The 8,214-nt window shown below is 39.5% G+C and overlaps 1 pseudogene; it reads left to right on the forward strand.

The window, feature by feature from the left end:
* Nucleotides 1–615: 615 nt before the first annotated feature.
* The window catches only part of LOC125611057, a 21,116-nt pseudogene continuing 13,517 nt past the window's right edge, over nucleotides 616–8,214 (forward strand).

An 8,214-nucleotide genomic window follows, 5' to 3' on the forward strand; every position in this document is an offset into this window, starting at 1 on the left:
GTGTATCATTCACTGAGCCTTGAGAAACTTGTATTGCAAGGGACATGACTGATACACAATGATGGGGGGAAAAGGTGTCTTGATCACAGTGTTTTTACATTCTTATGTAGTGTAGGGGTGAAGAGAAAATTTCTCTTGATTCTCTTAAGAATTTTGTCTACTGACAGTAGACAAATTAAATAGGAGAAAAGACATAAAAATTTATTAATGTGCAAGAGGGAAAAATATCACAGCATGGAGGAAAATCACAGAAATGGGATCATTCCCAAGTCCAACATGATTAAGAAACTTATAAAATCCTTTTTCTATAGGGGATGGGGATAACTGAAGGTTGAAATTTTTAGGGAACAGAAAATTATTTTTAGGGGAACTCAATGGGCTTGGAGAACATACAGTGGGCCTTGGACCATGTCTTTTGGTCCACAAAGCAGATAATGGAGTATAAATAATTCTGTATGAGACAGAAATAGAGGACAGTGGTGTGTGACAAAATTATATGCAGATGTATTGACAGACTTGTCTTTCTTCCTACAATCTGAGTTTAGTCTTTTCTAGTTAATAAATTTTAGTAAGAAGACTGAAGCCAGATTTGTGTTCCTCTTTTGGCAGATTTCGTCAGATTGACAAGGGAACTTTGTAGAAAGCCTCTTCCTATACTGGGAGGGAGAGAAACAAGGGAAAGTGAGAGGGACCTTGATTCTGAGGTAAGTTCTAAGACCTCTTAGCATAGCAAAGTGCCAGGCTCTGTGGCATTGTTTTCTGAGTCCCAGCATACAGTTTGCTGCTGTGGACCTTGTCCTACAGAGCCCAGAGACTTTGATTTCAGTTAGAATCTCACCCCTACTGGTTGTATCATTGTGACTGATGTTTCTACCCTGTGGACCTTAGTCGACTCCTGTGTGAAATGAGAAGGCTGAGCTGACTGCCAAGTCCCTTTCCAGCATGAGCATGTTAAAGAGCATGATTTTTGATGGGATGCTCTATGAATGATGTGGAATGGACTCATTTGTTTTCACTAAAAAGAATGGCCTTTAATTTTAGCAAGAGCAATTTAGATGAAAAATTTTTTAAAATATTCTGAATATAGCAAAGAAAGGACTTTGAAATAGTTTACTATGAAATGTCTTTTATCAATAACAAAAATCATCTCCCAAAACAGGCTGCTAGAGTTTACAAAGCTCATTCATCTGCACGTGCCACATTTGACATCCATATAGGTGGAGATTATTATTGTTTCCATTTTTTAAAAAGACCAGTGAGATTAAGTGACTTGCCTAGGAAAAAGAGCCAAGACATAAGTGAGCTGATATTCCAGTCCTTTACTCTTAACTCCAAATCCCAGATACTTCCAAGTTTCCCACACAAGCTGCAGTTTCCATAGTGAGGCATAGCTGCTGATTTGACTACAAGGTCACCCACGTAGCAGGGTTGCATGTAGACCTTTATGAAGAGAGAGAATGATATTTTGTTTGAAGAGACAACCTGATAGTCCTTAAGAATTGTTCTTTTGTACTCTCTGTTTCCTGGTTGTCATGTCCCATACTGCTTTCCTCTGCCCCATCCTTCTACCATGATTTTCTGCCTCACCTCAGGTTCAGAGTTATGGAGTCGGCCAACCATGGACTAAACTTCTGGAACCATGAACCAAAATGAACTCTTCCTTCTCTAATTTTTTTTGGGGGGTCACAACAATGAAACTCTGACTAAAACAAATTGATACTAAGAAATGGGGTCTTTGCTGTGACTAACCTGATCATGTGGTTCAAAAATTTTTGGAGTTTATGGAAGGAATTTTGAAAAGTTTAGAGATGCAAACTGGAAAAGCTTTAAAATATCGTAAGTGACGCTTTAATGGGAAATTCTGGTAGGAACTCAGAAGACCAGAATGCTTCTGAGACTGTGGACAATAAAGACTGGGTTCATAAGGTTCAGAGGAGAAGGAGAACTCTAATAGAAATTGAACAGTTGGCCATTTGTGTTACATTTTGGCAAAGAAGTTGTCCTCATTTTGCCCATATCCTAAGACTTTCTGTGAGGTTGAATTTAAAGGTGATAGACTAATTAATCTGGTGGAAGAAACTTCAAGGCAGCACAGCATTCAGATTATGGCATTGATACTACTGGAGGCTTTTAGCCAAGTTTATTGTGAAAATCGGGAGCAGAAAGCAAAGCCAAAAGATTTGAAAAACTTGCAGTTTGACCAGAAAAGTGCAAGGAAACATAGGGCTAAGGAATACATGGTTGTCAAAGAGATTGCAACCACAAAAGAAATGCTAAATAGTTTATCCAGAAACGACAGGAAGTTTCTCCAGCTGCCCGTGCTGGTGAGATGAGCTGGGTTCGAAGGAGCTGGCTAAAACATTAAACTAAGAAAAAGATGAAGAAATCACACAACACATGGATACAAGTTTCTCAGGTTGAGGGTGCGAATGCTCTAGGAACTTAAGGGTCAGCTTCCATGCTGGACAGCACTGGAAAGAGAGAGAGCATGCACCTGGAATCTCTTTATTTTATAGGGGGGATACTCAAAGGAGCTTCGATGGGATGTTCTTCACCAAATAAGGCAGGAGATAAGGTTTCAAAAGGTGGAGTCTTGCTTTGTGATGTCTTGTGGTCAACAGATTGATTGACATCTTGGCAAGATACACCCATGTCAGGTGCTTTGTGGGTTCACAGGCAGAGCAAGAGGAAAGGTACACTTACATTGCACAGCCCAATCAGTGTGCAATGCCAGACCTGTCCCCTCATATCGCTCCAATGAGCACTGCTCACACACACACAGTCTATGGATAGCTCAAAACAAGGAAATATGGCTTGAGAGCATCTCAGGAATTGGCATGATCACACCCATTTGAGGCTCAAGAATGTAAAATAAAAGTTCCTTTGAGAAGAGACCATGTATGTATCCTGCACTGAGGGGCCAAGGAAGTTGTTTCACTGTGCTCAGCCTCTCAGGCACTCAGAGGCTGCTGCAGCCATAGTCTTACTCAAGAGGCAGAAATCCTTGGCATCAACCACATAGTGCTGGTTCTGCAGGAATGCAGGATGCTGGAGTTGGGTCATGGAGGCTTCCACTGAAATTTCAAAGGAAGGCCTGGGGGGACCAGGCAAAGTGCATGGTTGGAATCCCTGAAGGCAGCCATTGAGAGGGCAATGTGTAAAGATGTGAGAAGGAAGTCAAAGCAGCAATGGAGACCTCTGAGATTAAGAGATGCCAATAACATGGAATATTTGTCAAGAAATTCAGCAGAAATCTACCAAAGATAAGCCAAGAGAGAAGCTATCTGTTTCTAGTCAGGAAGACCATGGACGTAGAGTTACACAGCCCTTTGGAAAGAGCATCACAATACCATGTGCCTCATATATATGATATGGATCTACAGGACTTGTTTGCCCAGTTTGAATTTTAGTCTTGCTTTGGTCCCATATCTTCCTTCTGTGTCCCTATTTCTCCCTTATAGAACGGAAATGTTTACTTTGTGTCATTGTATATTGGATATGGGTAACTTGCTTATTTTTTTTAAATATCTTTTTAGTTGTAGATAGACACAATAACTTTATTTATTTTTTTTATGTGGTGCTGAGGATCGAACCCAGTGCCTTACACATATAAGTTACATGTTTTACCACTGAGCCACAGAACCCCAGCCCCACAACTTGCTTTTGATCCTTGTAGGGGAATACATCCAAGAGTTTTCCTTGAGTCTCAGATAAGATTTTGGACTTACACTTTTGGGTAATGTTGGAACCATTACGACTAGGGATTCTTGGAAATGGACTAAATGTATTTTGCATTGTAAGATAGGTATGAGCTTTGGGGAACCAGGGGCAGAAATTATGGTTTAGATATGAGATGTCCCAAAAAGCTCATGTGTGAGACAATGCAAGAATTTTCAGAGGTGAAATGTTTAGATTATGAAAGCTATAACCTAATTCATGGATTAATCCATGGATATGGTATAAGTGGGAGGTAACTATGGCAAGTAAGGTATGGCTGGAGAAAACAGTTCACAGGAGAAGTACCTTTATATTTTTTGAGGTTTATGTTTTGTTCCTGGTGAGTGAGGCTTTCTCTCTACTCCCTGGTTGCAGTGTCCTAAGCTGGTTTCCTCTGCTTCACCTTTCTGCCTTGAAGTTTTGTCTTACCTCAGGCCCAGAGCTATGAAGTTGGTGGACCATGGGCTGAGTGCCTGAAACTGTGAGCCAAAATAAAATTTTCCTTGTTATGGGTTGTATGAAAGATGTTCCCCCAAAACTCAAGTGTGGGACAATGCAAGAAGATTTAGAGGAGAGAGCCTTAATCCAATAAGTGAATTAATCTCCTGATATGGATTAACTGAGTGGTAACTGAAGGTGGGTAGGGTGTGGCTGAATGAGGTAGATCATTGGGGGCATGGTTTGGGGGGTAAATATTTTGCATCTGGCAAGAGAAGTCTCTCTCTCTGCTTCCTGATCATCATGTGTGCTGCTTCCCTCCACCACACTCTTCTGCTGTGATATTCAGCCTTACCTCCAGCCCTAAGGAATGGAGCCAGCCTTCTATGGACTGAGACCTCTGAAACCATGAGTCCCTAAATAAACTTTTCCTCCTCTATAATTGTTCTTGTCAGACCTATTAGTCACAGCAGTGAAAAAGCTGGCTGAAACAAATTTATACTGAGAGTGGGGTTGTTGCTATGACTAACCTGACAATGTGGTTCATTGTCATAAAGCTTTTGGATCTTTTTGGAATTTGTGGGAGGAATTGTGAGATGTTTAGCAGTGCAAGCTATAGGTCTCTTAGTCACAGCAGCGAAAAGCTAGCTAGAACATTACTCCTTTTAAAAAATAAAAATGAATGTTTTTTTTTTCCTTTTTTTTTTTTTTTCATTTCCAGTAAGTACATACATATGGTTAAAACTACAGAGACCCACAAAGCAGTCAAAGAGTAGTATCTAGTATGGAGCTGGGATTCTGGCCATAGTTAAAATTGTGAGGATGTGGGCTCTATTTATAGTAAATTTTCATCATTATCAGGGTCTCCTACTTTTCTCTTGTTAGGTGTAGCTGAGTATTTTTATATTATTTTCCTGAATTGTCTATCATTATTTTGCTTCTATAAGTTAAGTGAATGAATCTAGGCCGTTTACACAATCTAAGATATGATTTCATCTATTAAAACTGGTATTTGGACACATATTATAGAATCAGAGAACTACAGGTTAGCAAATCTTTTCAGTTAGGTGTTTGTTTCCTTAGAGTTTCAGATACTTTATACATTTATATTATACAAAATTTCCAGCCTGTACAAAGACAGAAGAAATATAAGTAATACTCATGCTGTCATCATCCACCGTTACTAGTTATCAACTCATGGCCAATTTGTTACATCTGTAACCACAGGCACTACCCTGCCACTACGCTTCTTAAAAATAATAGTCATTATACCACTTATTTTAAGATATTTGAATAACAAGTCTTTCCTGCTATTTTAGTTAGAATATCAGTGGAAAAATTAAAGGCATATTCAAGATTTTAGCTAGAAGAGTAAAACAAAATAGTTTTGAGAAACATTCAATTGACACCAATTTTCATGAAAAAGAAATAATATTTCCTTTTATTATGAGACAAAACAACATAATAGGATATTAATTACTTGTTTTTTAAAAAAATGCTTTATATTTCACAAAGTGCTTGCAAGTAGATTTCATGTTTGGCTCTCATAGGTGTATGAAATAAGTAGGAGCTCATTCTATTTTAAGTATAATAAAAAATGTTTAGAAGTGACTTATCCAGTGCTGCAGGATGTGGCTCAATGATAGAGCACAGGCCTAGTCTGCAGAGTTCCTGGCTTTGGTCAACAACAACAACAACAACAACAAAAATAAATAAATAAAAAGGAGAAAGAGAAATGATTTATCCAATATCAACCCCTGATTAATGACAGTAATTGGACCTCAAACTAGTCCTATGTTCAAGTCCCCTCTTCTTCCTATTAATAGCCTGAAAATAGAATCTCAATGAAGGATTAAATTTATACGTATCCGTTGTACATAAATTAGTGATCTTTTGTTATAAATGATGGAATATTAACTCAAACAAGCTTAGGCAAAAAGGAGAATTTGGGAGTTCAGAAAATAGGAAGTGGAGGTATAGGTCATGTTCAGATATTGCAGGAAACAGGTACTCAGATGATAAACTGGAAATCCATCTCTTGCTATGTCTTGGTTCCATTCTCACTGATATTGAGTGCATTCTCTGGCACGTTTTTTCCATTGGTGGCAAAAAGGCTTACATTCTATCAGTTGGTCAACCCTGGCAGAAATAAGTTCACACTGATTAGCCCAAACTGAGTCAAATGTCCATCCTTAGAGTAGGTATAGGGTTTGCCTCATCTGCACTGTGCCTCTAGTGAGATGCACACTCTGAGAAATTGGTGCATGAAAAAGGGGAAATTTGAATGTTGGTACTGTAACAAGGGAAAAAGAGAACCCAGCAGATCAAAGGCACTAGTTGTCTTTATCCCAGTCCTTACAAATGAGCAGGAAGTTCAAAAAATATATATATTAGAAAGGGATTGGATACCCTAATACTCTCAGCTCATCAGATAATCTGCCCACTCCTAAAACTTACTAAGGAGATAACAATGCAATTACATAAAGCTTTATGACTGAGGTGTACTCATGGTTTTATGATTGGGTGGTTCTAAATCAAAGGGCTTTTCATGTTTACAAAGCACTCTGTGTACATTATTTTAGGTAAGCTTCACAACAACCCTGAGATAAATACCATCAGACTCTTGACCCGGAAGAGAAAGAAACCTGTGAGATGTGGGTGGAAGGCTTTCAACTGAACTTATCTCATGCTCTTTCCTAAAAATGACGTTTCAACCTCCTCAGTGGGATTGAGGATCACAGGACTCACAGGGTGCTTGACCACTGCAGCAGAGACCTGGGTACTGAAGAGAAATTTTATGAGAAATTATTATGTGACAAAACAACATAATAGGATATTAATTACTTATTTTTAAAAAAATGCTTTATATTTCACAAAGCAAATCAGCACATACAAAACGGATGGCATGTTTTCTCCATCTGCTTATGGGAATAGGCAGAAGACCTGAGCCCATGTAGTCACCCAATGGCTAGCTGGGCAGGAGTCTGAAAATGGGTGAAAATTTAGTTAGCTAAGCAGAAGACAAACTTGAGAGATTGTTTGGACAATGATAAAAATTATGAAAGCTGCAATTAGAACAAACAGAAGGGATTCAGCCTGAGCCTAAGAGGAATTTCAGAAAGGAATGACAGAATTGCGGCTGAAGTTACCACCAAAGAAGAGAAATTTTCTTTCCCAAAGGAAGATCTCAGACTGAAAATTTGAGCAAACCCCATGTTCCAGGGCAAATTGTTAACAAAAAACCAACAACAACAATAATAAAGTATCTGGAAATATCCTGACAGAATTTTAAAAATTTAATGATACGGGATAAATTCTACAAACAAAAAACCTTCAGGCTGGTCTTAGTCTTCCAGTGGGATCTCAGTCAGGTTCTTCCCTCAAGTATGAGCTTGAGACAAAGGCTGGTGTGCTGGCAGCTGAGGTGGTAAATTGATTCCAGGGAACAGGACCTCAGTTGAGAAGAGAGGAAATAATGAAGGAAGAAAAACTGACACCACGCTGCATTACTGAACTTGTTGGTGCTACAGACGACTGGGACTTGGTGCCACCTTTTGAAGACCTCAACAGAAGGAACCTCAGAGCTATCTACCTCAAGGTCGGGAGAATTGAGTCTTTATCTACCAGCACTCATCCCCCATTCGTTGGCATTGCTGGTTGGGTAGGGAGTGTGGCTGAACTCCCATAGGTCTCCCTATTGTTTGAGAAGCCTCAGGGCAGAGAGGAGGAGAGCTACCACCTACCGTGGGAGAAGGGCCAACAGGTCAGACAAAGGCTGGTGTGAGATGTGGGCATAAAAGTATCTGATAGAGAAGGCAATGGAGCAACCTCTACAGTACCATGGAAGAAAGAGGGTGTAGGCCAGGAATTTTCCAGTACATTGTCATTTGAATTATAACCATGAGAGAAAGGTATGTGGCCAGGCATAGTAACACTTGCCTGTAATCCCAGGGATTTGGGGAGGCTGAGGCAGGAGTATTGCAAGTTCGAGGACAGCCTCAGCAACTTAGTGAGGCCCTAAGCAACTTAGCAAGACCCTGTCTCAAAAAAAAAAAAAAA

This window comes from Marmota marmota, unplaced genomic scaffold (assembly GCF_001458135.2).
Source record: "Marmota marmota marmota unplaced genomic scaffold, marMar, whole genome shotgun sequence".
Classification (NCBI taxonomy): Eukaryota; Metazoa; Chordata; class Mammalia; order Rodentia; family Sciuridae; genus Marmota; species Marmota marmota.